Source organism: Hyla sarda, unplaced genomic scaffold, assembly GCF_029499605.1.
Source record: "Hyla sarda isolate aHylSar1 unplaced genomic scaffold, aHylSar1.hap1 scaffold_408, whole genome shotgun sequence".
Lineage (NCBI taxonomy): Eukaryota > Metazoa > Chordata > Amphibia > Anura > Hylidae > Hyla > Hyla sarda.
This window is the reverse complement of record NW_026610424.1, coordinates 261,299-280,633: the sequence shown is the minus strand read 5'-3', so window position 1 is coordinate 280,633 and position 19,335 is coordinate 261,299. Positions and strand designations below refer to the sequence as shown.

Sequence of the window (19,335 nt, the reverse complement as noted above, 5' to 3'; positions counted from 1 at the left end):
CTTGCAGAGTGTAAACAACAACAACCCAGCTTTGTTGTGTATGTAACCATAGGGATTTGTGATGTCACCTAGAACCTTCACAGCAGCGACAGCTTTATGAGGAGCATCAGCACTGCTCTGCCTGAGCAGAACCATCACCGCCATAGGTTGTCAAATAACCCGGATTTAACCCACACAGGTAAGTCCAATGGGGTGCAGGCATGTCCTCTATGCTTACAGCTTCCCGTGGGTGTTGGTTTGATACCGTTTGGGGACAGCCAAGGAGGCATCTGCAGGCAACAAAGGTAGGTGTGTGCTTGTGTGTGTGTTTCCTATGCAGATCCTAAGCCCAGTGTCACATGCAAGTAGGAGGAGTAAGAAGGGTTCCTGGCAAATCCGGGTTATGGATTGCATTTAAAAAGGCCCCGTGGGAGTGCAATGGGCCCCTGTCTTGCTGCTTAGCAATAATGGTATGGGTTTAGGTTCTGCTGTGTGTACTGGTGGTTGACTGCCCCCCAGCCCAGAGTGTGCATGGAAAATTGTCTGGCAGCCTCCCTGACAGCAAGCAGTGATAGTGCCCATGAAGGGGACCTTGTTGGGCCCGCCCCTTTCACGGTTATCGCTTCTCGGCCTTTTGGCTAAGATCAAGTGTAGTATCTGTTCTTATCAGTTTAATATCTGATACGTCCCCTATCTGGGGACCATATATTAAATGGATTTTTGAGAACAGGGGCCGATTTCGAAGCTTGCTTCCGTCGCCCTATGCATTGACCCGATATGGCAGTATCTTCGGGTACAGTGCACCACCCCCTTACAGGGTTAAAAAGAAAGATTCCTACTTTCATTGCTACCTGCTTGCTGGCTAGCCAGCTAGCCAGCCCTGTGGGCCTTGCTGCTGCAGCCAAAAAACAAAAGGTGGTGCTGCTGCTGCTGCTTCTGCTGCTTCTGCTTGTGTCTGGCCGCTGTTGGAGCGTCCAGGCACAGGACTTCTGCTGCTGCTGACTAAATGGCCTCCTTAATTGGATCATTTGAGTAGCCAGCACACCTGTGCAGGTAGGGCATGACATGATAGGCAGCTGCCTTGATAGCGGGTGGGTGCTGAATGTTCCTAATTGACAAAATAAGATTAATGCTTATGAAGAAATATAAAATCTCATCCCTTCCCCAATATCGCGCCACACCCCTACCCCTTAATTCCCTGGTTGAACTTGATGGACATATGTCTTTTTTCGACCGTACTAACTATGTAACTATGTAACATAACATGGGGGGGGGGGGGGGGGGTGTCTCCTGGCTGTTCACACAGGTGTGTCATTGCTGTACATTGACCATGCATTGCTTCTGTGGTATTGCAAAGGCAAAGACAAATGCTTCCAGCCATCCATTGCACTAATGGATTGGTCATCAGCTGGCTGTCTATGTCCCGCATCAATATAGACCAAAGTACAGAGGGTTAGGCTATGCTATTGTGCACCTACCTGATGCATCAGAAGGTGCGAGGCCCTTGCTAAATTCTGTGCACAGACTTTGAGATCTATACTTTAGACTGTATCTAAACCTGCTCCAACATGGACTGACATTCTGGCCTACTTTCAGCCGATGCGACTTGTCTGTCGCTGAACAGTCGCTTTTTATGTATTCAGCACCTATGTATAATGTTGTAAAAATGCTCTAGAAGCTAAAGTCGCAGAAATGTCACACATATTTGGCCTGCAACTTTCTGTGCGACAAATTCAGACAGGAAAAATCAGTATAAATCCTTAGAAAATTATCCCCCAGTGTCTCCATCTGCTGGCGGTATTGAATAAGCATTGCTGCACTGATGGGGTATGCATTAGACGAAAAAAAAGAAGAAAAAGAAGAATAATACGCCCAGAAAAGAGGCGAAAAGGAGAAAAACGTAAAAAAACGTGAAAAAAAAGTAAGAGGAAGAGAAGGGAAAAAAAGGTGGAAATGGGTTTAAAAGTGATTTCGGCGGAGAAATATATATATATATATATATATATATATATATATATATATATATACGCGCACACACACACATATATATAAACGTATTCTCCGTTGAGATATTGCAGCCGCTGCTGTGTCCAGGCCCAGGAGCCTTAGCACTGTGCTGTGATGTCACTCAATACCACTGACATCACTAGGTGTAAACAACATCTCTCCTTTGCTGTGTATGTGACTATGGAGCTGTTTGGTGATGTCGTCTATTATGGCCTTCATAGAAGCAACAGGAGATTGTTGCATCCATCTAGAACCCTCAGAACTACAGTGCTATGATGTCACTCACTTCCACAGGCCTTGCAGAGTGTAAACAACAACAACCCAGCTTTGTTGTGTATGTAACCATAGGGATTTGTGATGTCACCTAGAACCTTCACAGCAGCGACAGCTTTATGAGGAGCATCAGCACTGCTCTGCCTGAGCAGAACCATCACCGCCATAGGTTGTCAAATAACCCGGATTTAACCCACACAGGTAAGTCCAATGGGGTGCAGGCATGTCCTCTATGCTTACAGCTTCCCGTGGGTGTTGGTTTGATACCGTTTGGGGACAGCCAAGGAGGCATCTGCAGGCAACAAAGGTAGGTGTGTGCTTGTGTGTGTGTTTCCTATGCAGATCCTAAGCCCAGTGTCACATGCAAGTAGGAGGAGTAAGAAGGGTTCCTGGCAAATCCGGGTTATGGATTGCATTTAAAAAGGCCCCGTGGGAGTGCAATGGGCCCCTGTCTTGCTGCTTAGCAATAATGGTATGGGTTTAGGTTCTGCTGTGTGTACTGGTGGTTGACTGCCCCCCAGCCCAGAGTGTGCATGGAAAATTGTCTGGCAGCCTCCCTGACAGCAAGCAGTGATAGTGCCCATGAAGGGGACCTTGTTGGGCCCGCCCCTTTCACGGTTATCGCTTCTCGGCCTTTTGGCTAAGATCAAGTGTAGTATCTGTTCTTATCAGTTTAATATCTGATACGTCCCCTATCTGGGGACCATATATTAAATGGATTTTTGAGAACGGGGGCCGATTTCGAAGCTTGCTTCCGTCGCCCTATGCATTGACCCGATATGGCAGTATCTTCGGGTACAGTGCACCACCCCCTTACAGGGTTAAAAAGAAAGATTCCTACTTTCATTGCTACCTGCTTGCTGGCTAGCCAGCTAGCCAGCCCTGTGGGCCTTGCTGCTGCAGCCAAAAAACAAAAGGTGGTGCTGCTGCTGCTGCTTCTGCTGCTTCTGCTTGTGTCTGGCCGCTGTTGGAGCGTCCAGGCACAGGACTTCTGCTGCTGCTGACTAAATGGCCTCCTTAATTGGATCATTTGAGTAGCCAGCACACCTGTGCAGGTAGGGCATGACATGATAGGCAGCTGCCTTGATAGCGGGTGGGTGCTGAATGTTCCTAATTGACAAAATAAGATTAATGCTTATGAAGAAATATAAAATCTCATCCCTTCCCCAATATCGCGCCACACCCCTACCCCTTAATTCCCTGGTTGAACTTGATGGACATATGTCTTTTTTCGACCGTACTAACTATGTAACTATGTAACATAACATGGGGGGGGGGGGTCTCCTGGCTGTTCACACAGGTGTGTCATTGCTGTACATTGACCATGCATTGCTTCTGTGGTATTGCAAAGGCAAAGACAAATGCTTCCAGCCATCCATTGCACTAATGGATTGGTCATCAGCTGGCTGTCTATGTCCCGCATCAATATAGACCAAAGTACAGAGGGTTAGGCTATGCTATTGTGCACCTACCTGATGCATCAGAAGGTGCGAGGCCCTTGCTAAATTCTGTGCACAGACTTTGAGATCTATACTTTAGACTGTATCTAAACCTGCTCCAACATGGACTGACATTCTGGCCTACTTTCAGCCGATGCGACTTGTCTGTCGCTGAACAGTCGCTTTTTATGTATTCAGCACCTATGTATAATGTTGTAAAAATGCTCTAGAAGCTAAAGTCGCAGAAATGTCACACATATTTGGCCTGCAACTTTCTGTGCGACAAATTCAGACAGGAAAAATCAGTATAAATCCTTAGAAAATTATCCCCCAGTGTCTCCATCTGCTGGCGGTATTGAATAAGCATTGCTGCACTGATGGGGTATGCATTAGACGAAAAAAAAGAAGAAAAAGAAGAATAATACGCCCAGAAAAGAGGCGAAAAGGAGAAAAACGTAAAAAAACGTGAAAAAAAAGTAAGAGGAAGAGAAGGGAAAAAAAGGTGGAAATGGGTTTAAAAGTGATTTCGGCGGAGAAATATATATATATATATATATATATATATATACGCGCACACACACACATATATATAAACGTATTCTCCGTTGAGATATTGCAGCCGCTGCTGTGTCCAGGCCCAGGAGCCTTAGCACTGTGCTGTGATGTCACTCAATACCACTGACATCACTAGGTGTAAACAACATCTCTCCTTTGCTGTGTATGTGACTATGGAGCTGTTTGGTGATGTCGTCTATTATGGCCTTCATAGAAGCAACAGGAGATTGTTGCATCCATCTAGAACCCTCAGAACTACAGTGCTATGATGTCACTCACTTCCACAGGCCTTGCAGAGTGTAAACAACAACAACCCAGCTTTGTTGTGTATGTAACCATAGGGATTTGTGATGTCACCTAGAACCTTCACAGCAGCGACAGCTTTATGAGGAGCATCAGCACTGCTCTGCCTGAGCAGAACCATCACCGCCATAGGTTGTCAAATAACCCGGATTTAACCCACACAGGTAAGTCCAATGGGGTGCAGGCATGTCCTCTATGCTTACAGCTTCCCGTGGGTGTTGGTTTGATACCGTTTGGGGACAGCCAAGGAGGCATCTGCAGGCAACAAAGGTAGGTGTGTGCTTGTGTGTGTGTTTCCTATGCAGATCCTAAGCCCAGTGTCACATGCAAGTAGGAGGAGTAAGAAGGGTTCCTGGCAAATCCGGGTTATGGATTGCATTTAAAAAGGCCCCGTGGGAGTGCAATGGGCCCCTGTCTTGCTGCTTAGCAATAATGGTATGGGTTTAGGTTCTGCTGTGTGTACTGGTGGTTGACTGCCCCCCAGCCCAGAGTGTGCATGGAAAATTGTCTGGCAGCCTCCCTGACAGCAAGCAGTGATAGTGCCCATGAAGGGGACCTTGTTGGGCCCGCCCCTTTCACGGTTATCGCTTCTCGGCCTTTTGGCTAAGATCAAGTGTAGTATCTGTTCTTATCAGTTTAATATCTGATACGTCCCCTATCTGGGGACCATATATTAAATGGATTTTTGAGAACGGGGGCCGATTTCGAAGCTTGCTTCCGTCGCCCTATGCATTGACCCGATATGGCAGTATCTTCGGGTACAGTGCACCACCCCCTTACAGGGTTAAAAAGAAAGATTCCTACTTTCATTGCTACCTGCTTGCTGGCTAGCCAGCTAGCCAGCCCTGTGGGCCTTGCTGCTGCAGCCAAAAAACAAAAGGTGGTGCTGCTGCTGCTTCTGCTGCTTCTGCTTGTGTCTGGCCGCTGTTGGAGCGTCCAGGCACAGGACTTCTGCTGCTGCTGACTAAATGGCCTCCTTAATTGGATCATTTGAGTAGCCAGCACACCTGTGCAGGTAGGGCATGACATGATAGGCAGCTGCCTTGATAGCGGGTGGGTGCTGAATGTTCCTAATTGACAAAATAAGATTAATGCTTATGAAGAAATATAAAATCTCATCCCTTCCCCAATATCGCGCCACACCCCTACCCCTTAATTCCCTGGTTGAACTTGATGGACATATGTCTTTTTTCAACCGTACTAACTATGTAACTATGTAACATAACATGGGGGGGGTCTCCTGGCTGTTCACACAGGTGTGTCATTGCTGTACATTGACCATGCATTGCTTCTGTGGTATTGCAAAGGCAAAGACAAATGCTTCCAGCCATCCATTGCACTAATGGATTGGTCATCAGCTGGCTGTCTATGTCCCGCATCAATATAGACCAAAGTACAGAGGGTTAGGCTATGCTATTGTGCACCTACCTGATGCATCAGAAGGTGCGAGGCCCTTGCTAAATTCTGTGCACAGACTTTGAGATCTATACTTTAGACTGTATCTAAACCTGCTCCAACATGGACTGACATTCTGGCCTACTTTCAGCCGATGCGACTTGTCTGTCGCTGAACAGTTGCTTTTTATGTATTCAGCACCTATGTATAATGTTGTAAAAATGCTCTAGAAGCTAAAGTCGCAGAAATGTCACACATATTTGGCCTGCAACTTTCTGTGCGACAAATTCAGACAGGAAAAATCAGTATAAATCCTTAGAAAATTATCCCCCAGTGTCTCCATCTGCTGGCGGTATTGAATAAGCATTGCTGCACTGATGGGGTATGCATTAGACGAAAAAAAAGAAGAAAAAGAAGAATAATACGCCCAGAAAAGAGGCGAAAAGGAGAAAAACGTAAAAAAACGTGAAAAAAAAGTAAGAGGAAGAGAAGGGAAAAAAAGGTGGAAATGGGTTTAAAAGTGATTTCGGCGGAGAAATATATATATATATATATATATATATATATATATATATATATATACGCGCACACACACACATATATATAAACGTATTCTCCGTTGAGATATTGCAGCCGCTGCTGTGTCCAGGCCCAGGAGCCTTAGCACTGTGCTGTGATGTCACTCAATACCACTGACATCACTAGGTGTAAACAACATCTCTCCTTTGCTGTGTATGTGACTATGGAGCTGTTTGGTGATGTCGTCTATTATGGCCTTCATAGAAGCAACAGGAGATTGTTGCATCCATCTAGAACCCTCAGAACTACAGTGCTATGATGTCACTCACTTCCACAGGCCTTGCAGAGTGTAAACAACAACAACCCAGCTTTGTTGTGTATGTAACCATAGGGATTTGTGATGTCACCTAGAACCTTCACAGCAGCGACAGCTTTATGAGGAGCATCAGCACTGCTCTGCCTGAGCAGAACCATCACCGCCATAGGTTGTCAAATAACCCGGATTTAACCCACACAGGTAAGTCCAATGGGGTGCAGGCATGTCCTCTATGCTTACAGCTTCCCGTGGGTGTTGGTTTGATACCGTTTGGGGACAGCCAAGGAGGCATCTGCAGGCAACAAAGGTAGGTGTGTGCTTGTGTGTGTGTTTCCTATGCAGATCCTAAGCCCAGTGTCACATGCAAGTAGGAGGAGTAAGAAGGGTTCCTGGCAAATCCGGGTTATGGATTGCATTTAAAAAGGCCCCGTGGGAGTGCAATGGGCCCCTGTCTTGCTGCTTAGCAATAATGGTATGGGTTTAGGTTCTGCTGTGTGTACTGGTGGTTGACTGCCCCCCAGCCCAGAGTGTGCATGGAAAATTGTCTGGCAGCCTCCCTGACAGCAAGCAGTGATAGTGCCCATGAAGGGGACCTTGTTGGGCCCGCCCCTTTCACGGTTATCGCTTCTCGGCCTTTTGGCTAAGATCAAGTGTAGTATCTGTTCTTATCAGTTTAATATCTGATACGTCCCCTATCTGGGGACCATATATTAAATGGATTTTTGAGAACGGGGGCCGATTTCGAAGCTTGCTTCCGTCGCCCTATGCATTGACCCGATATGGCAGTATCTTCGGGTACAGTGCACCACCCCCTTACAGGGTTAAAAAGAAAGATTCCTACTTTCATTGCTACCTGCTTGCTGGCTAGCCAGCTAGCCAGCCCTGTGGGCCTTGCTGCTGCAGCCAAAAAACAAAAGGTGGTGCTGCTGCTGCTGCTTCTGCTGCTTCTGCTTGTGTCTGGCCGCTGTTGGAGCGTCCAGGCACAGGACTTCTGCTGCTGCTGACTAAATGGCCTCCTTAATTGGATCATTTGAGTAGCCAGCACACCTGTGCAGGTAGGGCATGACATGATAGGCAGCTGCCTTGATAGCGGGTGGGTGCTGAATGTTCCTAATTGACAAAATAAGATTAATGCTTATGAAGAAATATAAAATCTCATCCCTTCCCCAATATCGCGCCACACCCCTACCCCTTAATTCCCTGGTTGAACTTGATGGACATATGTCTTTTTTCGACCGTACTAACTATGTAACTATGTAACATAACATGGGGGGGGGGGGGGGGGGGTCTCCTGGCTGTTCACACAGGTGTGTCATTGCTGTACATTGACCATGCATTGCTTCTGTGGTATTGCAAAGGCAAAGACAAATGCTTCCAGCCATCCATTGCACTAATGGATTGGTCATCAGCTGGCTGTCTATGTCCCGCATCAATATAGACCAAAGTACAGAGGGTTAGGCTATGCTATTGTGCACCTACCTGATGCATCAGAAGGTGCGAGGCCCTTGCTAAATTCTGTGCACAGACTTTGAGATCTATACTTTAGACTGTATCTAAACCTGCTCCAACATGGACTGACATTCTGGCCTACTTTCAGCCGATGCGACTTGTCTGTCGCTGAACAGTCGCTTTTTATGTATTCAGCACCTATGTATAATGTTGTAAAAATGCTCTAGAAGCTAAAGTCGCAGAAATGTCACACATATTTGGCCTGCAACTTTCTGTGCGACAAATTCAGACAGGAAAAATCAGTATAAATCCTTAGAAAATTATCCCCCAGTGTCTCCATCTGCTGGCGGTATTGAATAAGCATTGCTGCACTGATGGGGTATGCATTAGACGAAAAAAAAGAAGAAAAAGAAGAATAATACGCCCAGAAAAGAGGCGAAAAGGAGAAAAACGTAAAAAAACGTGAAAAAAAAGTAAGAGGAAGAGAAGGGAAAAAAAGGTGGAAATGGGTTTAAAAGTGATTTCGGCGGAGAAATATATATATATATATATATATATATATATATATATATATATACGCGCACACACACACATATATATAAACGTATTCTCCGTTGAGATATTGCAGCCGCTGCTGTGTCCAGGCCCAGGAGCCTTAGCACTGTGCTGTGATGTCACTCAATACCACTGACATCACTAGGTGTAAACAACATCTCTCCTTTGCTGTGTATGTGACTATGGAGCTGTTTGGTGATGTCGTCTATTATGGCCTTCATAGAAGCAACAGGAGATTGTTGCATCCATCTAGAACCCTCAGAACTACAGTGCTATGATGTCACTCACTTCCACAGGCCTTGCAGAGTGTAAACAACAACAACCCAGCTTTGTTGTGTATGTAACCATAGGGATTTGTGATGTCACCTAGAACCTTCACAGCAGCGACAGCTTTATGAGGAGCATCAGCACTGCTCTGCCTGAGCAGAACCATCATCGCCATAGGTTGTCAAATAACCCGGATTTAACCCACACAGGTAAGTCCAATGGGGTGCAGGCATGTCCTCTATGCTTACAGCTTCCCGTGGGTGTTGGTTTGATACCGTTTGGGGACAGCCAAGGAGGCATCTGCAGGCAACAAAGGTAGGTGTGTGCTTGTGTGTGTGTTTCCTATGCAGATCCTAAGCCCAGTGTCACATGCAAGTAGGAGGAGTAAGAAGGGTTCCTGGCAAATCCGGGTTATGGATTGCATTTAAAAAGGCCCCGTGGGAGTGCAATGGGCCCCTGTCTTGCTGCTTAGCAATAATGGTATGGGTTTAGGTTCTGCTGTGTGTACTGGTGGTTGACTGCCCCCCAGCCCAGAGTGTGCATGGAAAATTGTCTGGCAGCCTCCCTGACAGCAAGCAGTGATAGTGCCCATGAAGGGGACCTTGTTGGGCCCGCCCCTTTCACGGTTATCGCTTCTCGGCCTTTTGGCTAAGATCAAGTGTAGTATCTGTTCTTATCAGTTTAATATCTGATACGTCCCCTATCTGGGGACCATATATTAAATGGATTTTTGAGAACGGGGGCCGATTTCGAAGCTTGCTTCCGTCGCCCTATGCATTGACCCGATATGGCAGTATCTTCGGGTACAGTGCACCACCCCCTTACAGGGTTAAAAAGAAAGATTCCTACTTTCATTGCTACCTGCTTGCTGGCTAGCCAGCTAGCCAGCCCTGTGGGCCTTGCTGCTGCAGCCAAAAAACAAAAGGTGGTGCTGCTGCTGCTGCTTCTGCTGCTTCTGCTTGTGTCTGGCCGCTGTTGGAGCGTCCAGGCACAGGACTTCTGCTGCTGCTGACTAAATGGCCTCCTTAATTGGATCATTTGAGTAGCCAGCACACCTGTGCAGGTAGGGCATGACATGATAGGCAGCTGCCTTGATAGCGGGTGGGTGCTGAATGTTCCTAATTGACAAAATAAGATTAATGCTTATGAAGAAATATAAAATCTCATCCCTTCCCCAATATCGCGCCACACCCCTACCCCTTAATTCCCTGGTTGAACTTGATGGACATATGTCTTTTTTCGACCGTACTAACTATGTAACTATGTAACATAACATGGGGGGGGGGGGGTCTCCTGGCTGTTCACACAGGTGTGTCATTGCTGTACATTGACCATGCATTGCTTCTTTGGTATTGCAAAGGCAAAGACAAATGCTTCCAGCCATCCATTGCACTAATGGATTGGTCATCAGCTGGCTGTCTATGTCCCGCATCAATATAGACCAAAGTACAGAGGGTTAGGCTATGCTATTGTGCACCTACCTGATGCATCAGAAGGTGCGAGGCCCTTGCTAAATTCTGTGCACAGACTTTGAGATCTATACTTTAGACTGTATCTAAACCTGCTCCAACATGGACTGACATTCTGGCCTACTTTCAGCCGATGCGACTTGTCTGTCGCTGAACAGTCGCTTTTTATGTATTCAGCACCTATGTATAATGTTGTAAAAATGCTCTAGAAGCTAAAGTCGCAGAAATGTCACACATATTTGGCCTGCAACTTTCTGTGCGACAAATTCAGACAGGAAAAATCAGTATAAATCCTTAGAAAATTATCCCCCAGTGTCTCCATCTGCTGGCGGTATTGAATAAGCATTGCTGCACTGATGGGGTATGCATTAGACGAAAAAAAAGAAGAAAAAGAAGAATAATACGCCCAGAAAAGAGGCGAAAAGGAGAAAAACGTAAAAAAACGTGAAAAAAAAGTAAGAGGAAGAGAAGGGAAAAAAAGGTGGAAATGGGTTTAAAAGTGATTTCGGCGGAGAAATATATATATATATATATATATATATATATATATACGCGCACACACACACATATATATAAACGTATTCTCCGTTGAGATATTGCAGCCGCTGCTGTGTCCAGGCCCAGGAGCCTTAGCACTGTGCTGTGATGTCACTCAATACCACTGACATCACTAGGTGTAAACAACATCTCTCCTTTGCTGTGTATGTGACTATGGAGCTGTTTGGTGATGTCGTCTATTATGGCCTTCATAGAAGCAACAGGAGATTGTTGCATCCATCTAGAACCCTCAGAACTACAGTGCTATGATGTCACTCACTTCCACAGGCCTTGCAGAGTGTAAACAACAACAACCCAGCTTTGTTGTGTATGTAACCATAGGGATTTGTGATGTCACCTAGAACCTTCACAGCAGCGACAGCTTTATGAGGAGCATCAGCACTGCTCTGCCTGAGCAGAACCATCATCGCCATAGGTTGTCAAATAACCCGGATTTAACCCACACAGGTAAGTCCAATGGGGTGCAGGCATGTCCTCTATGCTTACAGCTTCCCGTGGGTGTTGGTTTGATACCGTTTGGGGACAGCCAAGGAGGCATCTGCAGGCAACAAAGGTAGGTGTGTGCTTGTGTGTGTGTTTCCTATGCAGATCCTAAGCCCAGTGTCACATGCAAGTAGGAGGAGTAAGAAGGGTTCCTGGCAAATCCGGGTTATGGATTGCATTTAAAAAGGCCCCGTGGGAGTGCAATGGGCCCCTGTCTTGCTGCTTAGCAATAATGGTATGGGTTTAGGTTCTGCTGTGTGTACTGGTGGTTGACTGCCCCCCAGCCCAGAGTGTGCATGGAAAATTGTCTGGCAGCCTCCCTGACAGCAAGCAGTGATAGTGCCCATGAAGGGGACCTTGTTGGGCCCGCCCCTTTCACGGTTATCGCTTCTCGGCCTTTTGGCTAAGATCAAGTGTAGTATCTGTTCTTATCAGTTTAATATCTGATACGTCCCCTATCTGGGGACCATATATTAAATGGATTTTTGAGAACGGGGGCCGATTTCGAAGCTTGCTTCCGTCGCCCTATGCATTGACCCGATATGGCAGTATCTTCGGGTACAGTGCACCACCCCCTTACAGGGTTAAAAAGAAAGATTCCTACTTTCATTGCTACCTGCTTGCTGGCTAGCCAGCTAGCCAGCCCTGTGGGCCTTGCTGCTGCAGCCAAAAAACAAAAGGTGGTGCTGCTGCTGCTGCTTCTGCTGCTTCTGCTTGTGTCTGGCCGCTGTTGGAGCGTCCAGGCACAGGACTTCTGCTGCTGCTGACTAAATGGCCTCCTTAATTGGATCATTTGAGTAGCCAGCACACCTGTGCAGGTAGGGCATGACATGATAGGCAGCTGCCTTGATAGCGGGTGGGTGCTGAATGTTCCTAATTGACAAAATAAGATTAATGCTTATGAAGAAATATAAAATCTCATCCCTTCCCCAATATCGCGCCACACCCCTACCCCTTAATTCCCTGGTTGAACTTGATGGACATATGTCTTTTTTCGACCGTACTAACTATGTAACTATGTAACATAACATGGGGGGGGGGGGGGGGGTCTCCTGGCTGTTCACACAGGTGTGTCATTGCTGTACATTGACCATGCATTGCTTCTTTGGTATTGCAAAGGCAAAGACAAATGCTTCCAGCCATCCATTGCACTAATGGATTGGTCATCAGCTGGCTGTCTATGTCCCGCATCAATATAGACCAAAGTACAGAGGGTTAGGCTATGCTATTGTGCACCTACCTGATGCATCAGAAGGTGCGAGGCCCTTGCTAAATTCTGTGCACAGACTTTGAGATCTATACTTTAGACTGTATCTAAACCTGCTCCAACATGGACTGACATTCTGGCCTACTTTCAGCCGATGCGACTTGTCTGTCGCTGAACAGTCGCTTTTTATGTATTCAGCACCTATGTATAATGTTGTAAAAATGCTCTAGAAGCTAAAGTCGCAGAAATGTCACACATATTTGGCCTGCAACTTTCTGTGCGACAAATTCAGACAGGAAAAATCAGTATAAATCCTTAGAAAATTATCCCCCAGTGTCTCCATCTGCTGGCGGTATTGAATAAGCATTGCTGCACTGATGGGGTATGCATTAGACGAAAAAAAAGAAGAAAAAGAAGAATAATACGCCCAGAAAAGAGGCGAAAAGGAGAAAAACATAAAAAAACGTGAAAAAAAAGTAAGAGGAAGAGAAGGGAAAAAAAGGTGGAAATGGGTTTAAAAGTGATTTCGGCGGAGAAATATATATATATATATATATATATATATATATATATATATATATATACGCGCACACACACACATATATATAAACGTATTCTCCGTTGAGATATTGCAGCCGCTGCTGTGTCCAGGCCCAGGAGCCTTAGCACTGTGCTGTGATGTCACTCAATACCACTGACATCACTAGGTGTAAACAACATCTCTCCTTTGCTGTGTATGTGACTATGGAGCTGTTTGGTGATGTCGTCTATTATGGCCTTCATAGAAGCAACAGGAGATTGTTGCATCCATCTAGAACCCTCAGAACTACAGTGCTATGATGTCACTCACTTCCACAGGCCTTGCAGAGTGTAAACAACAACAACCCAGCTTTGTTGTGTATGTAACCATAGGGATTTGTGATGTCACCTAGAACCTTCACAGCAGCGACAGCTTTATGAGGAGCATCAGCACTGCTCTGCCTGAGCAGAACCATCACCGCCATAGGTTGTCAAATAACCCGGATTTAACCCACACAGGTAAGTCCAATGGGGTGCAGGCATGTCCTCTATGCTTACAGCTTCCCGTGGGTGTTGGTTTGATACCGTTTGGGGACAGCCAAGGAGGCATCTGCAGGCAACAAAGGTAGGTGTGTGCTTGTGTGTGTGTTTCCTATGCAGATCCTAAGCCCAGTGTCACATGCAAGTAGGAGGAGTAAGAAGGGTTCCTGGCAAATCCGGGTTATGGATTGCATTTAAAAAGGCCCCGTGGGAGTGCAATGGGCCCCTGTCTTGCTGCTTAGCAATAATGGTATGGGTTTAGGTTCTGCTGTGTGTACTGGTGGTTGACTGCCCCCCAGCCCAGAGTGTGCATGGAAAATTGTCTGGCAGCCTCCCTGACAGCAAGCAGTGATAGTGCCCATGAAGGGCACCTTGTTGGGCCCGCCCCTTTCACGGTTATCGCTTCTCGGCCTTTTGGCTAAGATCAAGTGTAGTATCTGTTCTTATCAGTTTAATATCTGATACGTCCCCTATCTGGGGACCATATATTAAATGGATTTTTGAGAACGGGGGCCGATTTCGAAGCTTGCTTCCGTCGCCCTATGCATTGACCCGATATGGCAGTATCTTCGGGTACAGTGCACCACCCCCTTACAGGGTTAAAAAGAAAGATTCCTACTTTCATTGCTACCTGCTTGCTGGCTAGCCAGCTAGCCAGCCCTGTGGGCCTTGCTGCTGCTGCAGCCAAAAAACAAAAGGTGGTGCTGCTGCTGCTTCTGCTGCTTCTGCTTCTGCTTGTGTCTGGCCCCTGTTGGAGCGTCCAGGCACAGGACTTCTGCTGCTGCTGACTAAATGGCCTCCTTAATTGGATCATTTGAGTAGCCAGCACACCTGTGCAGGTAGGGCATGACATGATAGGCAGCTGCCTTGATAGCGGGTGGGTGCTGAATGTTCCTAATTGACAAAATAAGATTAATGCTTATGAAGAAATATAAAATCTCATCCCTTCCCCAATATCGCGCCACACCCCTACCCCTTAATTCCCTGGTTGAACGTGATGGACATATGTCTTTTTTCGACCGTACTAACTATGTAACTATGTAACATAACATGGGGGGGGGGGGGGTCTCCTGGCTGTTCACACAGGTGTGTCATTGCTGTACATTGACCATGCATTGCTTCTGTGGTATTGCAAAGGCAAAGACAAATGCTTCCAGCCATCCATTGCACTAATGGATTGGTCATCAGCTGGCTGTCTATGTCCCGCATCAATATAGACCAAAGTACAGAGGGTTAGGCTATGCTATTGTGCACCTACCTGATGCATCAGAAGGTGCGAGGCCCTTGCTAAATTCTGTGCACAGACTTTGAGATCTATGCTTTAGACTGTATCTAAACCTGCTCCAACATGGACTGACATTCTGGCCTACTTTCAGCCGATGCGACTTGTCTGTCGCTGAACAGTCGCTTTTTATGTATTCAGCACCTATGTATAATGTTGTAAAAATGCTCTAGAAGCTAAAGTCGCAGAAATGTCACACATATTTGGCCTGCAACTTTCTGTGCGACAAATTCAGACAGGAAAAATCAGTATAAATCCTTAGAAAATTATCCCCCAGTGTCTCCATCTGCTGGCGGTATTGAATAAGCATTGCTGCACTGATGGGGTATGCATTAGACGAAAAAAAAGAAGAAAAAGAAGAATAATACGCCCAGAAAAGAGGCGAAAAGGAGAAAAACGTAAAAAAACGTGAAAAAAAAGTAAGAGGAAGAGAAGGGAAAAAAAGGTGGAAATGGGTTTAAAAGTGATTTCGGCGGAGAAATATATATATATATATATATATATATATATATATATATATGCGCACACACACACATAGATATAAACGTATTCTCCGTTGAGATATTGCAGCCGCTGCTGTGTCCAGGCCCAGGAGCCTTAGCACTGTGCTGTGATGTCACTCAATACCACTGACATCACTAGGTGTAAACAACATCTCTCCTTTGCTGTGTATGTGACTATGGAGCTGTTTGGTGATGTCGTCTATTATGGCCTTCATAGAAGCAACAGGAGATTGTTGCATCCATCTAGAACCCTCAGAACTACAGTGCTATGATGTCACTCACTTCCACAGGCCTTGCAGAGTGTAAACAACAACAACCCAGCTTTGTTGTGTATGTAACCATAGGGATTTGTGATGTCACCTAGAACCTTCACAGCAGCGACAGCTTTATGAGGAGCATCAGCACTGCTCTGCCTGAGCAGAACCATCACCGCCATAGGTTGTCAAATAACCCGGATTTAACCCACACAGGTAAGTCCAATGGGGTGCAGGCATGTCCTCTATGCTTACAGCTTCCCGTGGGTGTTGGTTTGATACCGTTTGGGGACAGCCAAGGAGGCATCTGCAGGCAACAAAGGTAGGTGTGTGCTTGTGTGTGTGTTTCCTATGCAGATCCTAAGCCCAGTGTCACATGCAAGTAGGAGGAGTAAGAAGGGTTCCTGGCAAATCCGGGTTATGGATTGCATTTAAAAAGGCCCCGTGGGAGTGCAATGGGCCCCTGTCTTGCTGCTTAGCAATAATGGTATGGGTTTAGGTTCTGCTGTGTGTACTGGTGGTTGACTGCCCCCCAGCCCAGAGTGTGCATGGAAAATTGTCTGGCAGCCTCCCTGACAGCAAGCAGTGATAGTGCCCATGAAGGGGACCTTGTTGGGCCCGCCCCTTTCACGGTTATCGCTTCTCGGCCTTTTGGCTAAGATCAAGTGTAGTATCTGTTCTTATCAGTTTAATATCTGATACGTCCCCTATCTGGGGACCATATATTAAATGGATTTTTGAGAACGGGGGCCGATTTCGAAGCTTGCTTCCGTCGCCCTATGCATTGACCCGATATGGCAGTATCTTCGGGTACAGTGCACCACCCCCTTACAGGGTTAAAAAGAAAGATTCCTACTTTCATTGCTACCTGCTTGCTGGCTAGCCAGCTAGCCAGCCCTGTGGGCCTTGCTGCTGCTGCAGCCAAAAAACAAAAGGTGGTGCTGCTGCTGCTTCTGCTGCTTCTGCTTCTGCTTGTGTCTGGCCCCTGTTGGAGCGTCCAGGCACAGGACTTCTGCTGCTGCTGACTAAATGGCCTCCTTAATTGGATCATTTGAGTAGCCAGCACACCTGTGCAGGTAGGGCATGACATGATAGGCAGCTGCCTTGATAGCGGGTGGGTGCTGAATGTTCCTAATTGACAAAATAAGATTAATGCTTATGAAGAAATATAAAATCTCATCCCTTCCCCAATATCGCGCCACACCCCTACCCCTTAATTCCCTGGTTGAACGTGATGGACATATGTCTTTTTTCGACCGTACTAACTATGTAACTATGTAACATAACATGGGGGGGGGGGGGGGGGGGTCTCCTGGCTGTTCACACAGGTGTGTCATTGCTGTACATTGACCATGCATTGCTTCTGTGGTATTGCAAAGGCAAAGACAAATGCTTCCAGCCATCCATTGCACTAATGGATTGGTCATCAGCTGGCTGTCTATGTCCCGCATCAATATAGACCAAAGTACAGAGGGTTAGGCTATGCTATTGTGCACCTACCTGATGCATCAGAAGGTGCGAGGCCCTTGCTAAATTCTGTGCACAGACTTTGAGATCTATGCTTTAGACTGTATCTAAACCTGCTCCAACATGGACTGACATTCTGGCCTACTTTCAGCCGATGCGACTTGTCTGTCGCTGAACAGTCGCTTTTTATGTATTCAGCACCTATGTATAATGTTGTAAAAATGCTCTAGAAGCTAAAGTCGCAGAAATGTCACACATATTTGGCCTGCAACTTTCTGTGCGACAAATTCAGACAGGAAAAATCAGTATAAATCCTTAGAAAATTATCCCCCAGTGTCTCCATCTGCTGGCGGTATTGAATAAGCATTGCTGCACTGATGGGGTATGCATTAGACGAAAAAAAAGAAGAAAAAGAAGAATAATACGCCCAGAAAAGAGGCGAAAAGGAGAAAAACGTAAAAAAACGTGAAAAAAAAGTAAGAGGAAGAGAAGGGAAAAAAAGGTGGAAATGGGTTTAAAAGTGATTTCGGCGGAGAAATATATATATATATATATATATATATATATATATATATATATATATATATATGCGCACACACACACATAGATATAAACGTATTCTCCGTTGAGATATTGCAGCCGCTGCTGTGTCCAGGCCCAGGAGCCTTAGCACTGTGCTGTGATGTCACTCAATACCACTGACATCACTAGGTGTAAACAACATCTCTCCTTTGCTGTGTATGTGACTATGGAGCTGTTTGGTGATGTCGTCTATTACGGCCTTCATAGAAGCAACAGGAGATTGTTGCATCCATCTTGAACCCTCAGAACTACAGTGCTATGATGTCACTCACTTCCACAGGCCTTGCAGAGTGTAAACAACAACAACCCAGCTTTGTTGTGTATGTAACCAAAGGGATTTGTGATGTCACCTAGAACCTTCACAGCAGCGACAGCTTTATGAGGAGCATCAGCACTGCTCTGCCTGAGCAGAACCATCACCGCCATAGGTTGTCAAATAACCCGGATTTAACCCACACAGGTAAGTCCAATGGGGTGCAGGCATGTCCTCTATGCTTACAGCTTCCCGTGGGTGTTGGTTTGATACCGTTTGGGGACAGCCAAGGAGGCATCTGCAGGCAACAAAGGTAGGTGTGTGCTTGTGTGTGTGTTTCCTATGCAGATCCTAAGCCCAGTGTCACATGCAAGTAGGAGGAGTAAGAAGGGTTCCTGGCAAATCCGGGTTATGGATTGCATTTAAAAAGGCCCCGTGGGAGTGCAATGGGCCCCTGTCTTGCTGCTTAGCAATAATGGTATGGGTTTAGGTTCTGCTGTGTGTACTGGTGGTTGACTGCCCCCCAGCCCAGAGTGTGCATGGAAAATTGTCTGGCAGCCTCCCTGACAGCAAGCAGTGATAGTGCCCATGAAGGGGACCTTGTTGGGCCCGCCCCTTTCACGGTTATCGCTTCTCGGCCTTTTGGCTAAGATCAAGTGTAGTATCTGTTCTTATCAGTTTAATATCTGATACGTCCCCTATCTGGGGACCATATATTAAATGGATTTTTGAGAACGGGGGCCGATTTCGAAGCTTGCTTCCGTCGCCCTATGCATTGACCCGATATGGCAGTATCTTCGGGTACAGTGCACCACCCCCTTACAGGGTTAAAAAGAAAGATTCCTACTTTCATTGCTACCTGCTTGCTGGCTAGCCAGCTAGCCAGCCCTGTGGGCCTTGCTGCTGCTGCAGCCAAAAAACAAAAGGTGGTGCTGCTGCTGCTTCTGCTGCTTCTGCTTCTGCTTGTGTCTGGCCCCTGTTGGAGCGTCCAGGCACAGGACTTCTGCTGCTGCTGACTAAATGGCCTCCTTAATTGGATCATTTGAGTAGCCAGCACACCTGTGCAGGTAGGGCATGACATGATAGGCAGCTGCCTTGATAGCGGGTGGGTGCTGAATGTTCCTAATTGACAAAATAAGATTAATGCTTATGAAGAAATAT

The 19,335-nt window shown here is 46.3% G+C and overlaps 9 non-coding genes across 9 annotated transcripts; all 9 read left to right on the top strand.

Moving 5' to 3' along the window:
* The first annotated feature begins 597 nt into the window (after window positions 1-597).
* Window positions 598-788, top strand: LOC130333362 (U2 spliceosomal RNA). The gene has a single exon (XR_008875570.1). It is a non-coding gene; the product is annotated as a U2 spliceosomal RNA (small nuclear RNA).
* Window positions 789-2,879: 2,091 nt separating this feature from the next.
* Window positions 2,880-3,070, top strand: LOC130333378 (U2 spliceosomal RNA). The gene has a single exon (XR_008875584.1). It is a non-coding gene; the product is annotated as a U2 spliceosomal RNA (small nuclear RNA).
* A 2,069-nt stretch (window positions 3,071-5,139) lies between these two features.
* Window positions 5,140-5,330, top strand: LOC130333377 (U2 spliceosomal RNA). Its single transcript, XR_008875583.1, has one exon. It is a non-coding gene; the product is annotated as a U2 spliceosomal RNA (small nuclear RNA).
* Window positions 5,331-7,406: 2,076 nt separating this feature from the next.
* On the top strand, window positions 7,407-7,597 carry LOC130333375 (U2 spliceosomal RNA). Its single transcript, XR_008875582.1, has one exon. It is a non-coding gene; the product is annotated as a U2 spliceosomal RNA (small nuclear RNA).
* Window positions 7,598-9,685: 2,088 nt separating this feature from the next.
* On the top strand, window positions 9,686-9,876 carry LOC130333374 (U2 spliceosomal RNA). Its single transcript, XR_008875581.1, has one exon. It is a non-coding gene; the product is annotated as a U2 spliceosomal RNA (small nuclear RNA).
* Window positions 9,877-11,950: 2,074 nt separating this feature from the next.
* LOC130333373 (U2 spliceosomal RNA) lies at window positions 11,951-12,141 on the top strand. Its single transcript, XR_008875580.1, has one exon. It is a non-coding gene; the product is annotated as a U2 spliceosomal RNA (small nuclear RNA).
* Window positions 12,142-14,231: 2,090 nt separating this feature from the next.
* On the top strand, window positions 14,232-14,422 carry LOC130333372 (U2 spliceosomal RNA). The gene has a single exon (XR_008875579.1). It is a non-coding gene; the product is annotated as a U2 spliceosomal RNA (small nuclear RNA).
* A 2,085-nt stretch (window positions 14,423-16,507) lies between these two features.
* LOC130333371 (U2 spliceosomal RNA) lies at window positions 16,508-16,698 on the top strand. Its single transcript, XR_008875578.1, has one exon. It is a non-coding gene; the product is annotated as a U2 spliceosomal RNA (small nuclear RNA).
* A 2,102-nt stretch (window positions 16,699-18,800) lies between these two features.
* LOC130333370 (U2 spliceosomal RNA) lies at window positions 18,801-18,991 on the top strand. Its single transcript, XR_008875577.1, has one exon. It is a non-coding gene; the product is annotated as a U2 spliceosomal RNA (small nuclear RNA).
* The last annotated feature ends 344 nt before the right edge of the window (window positions 18,992-19,335 follow it).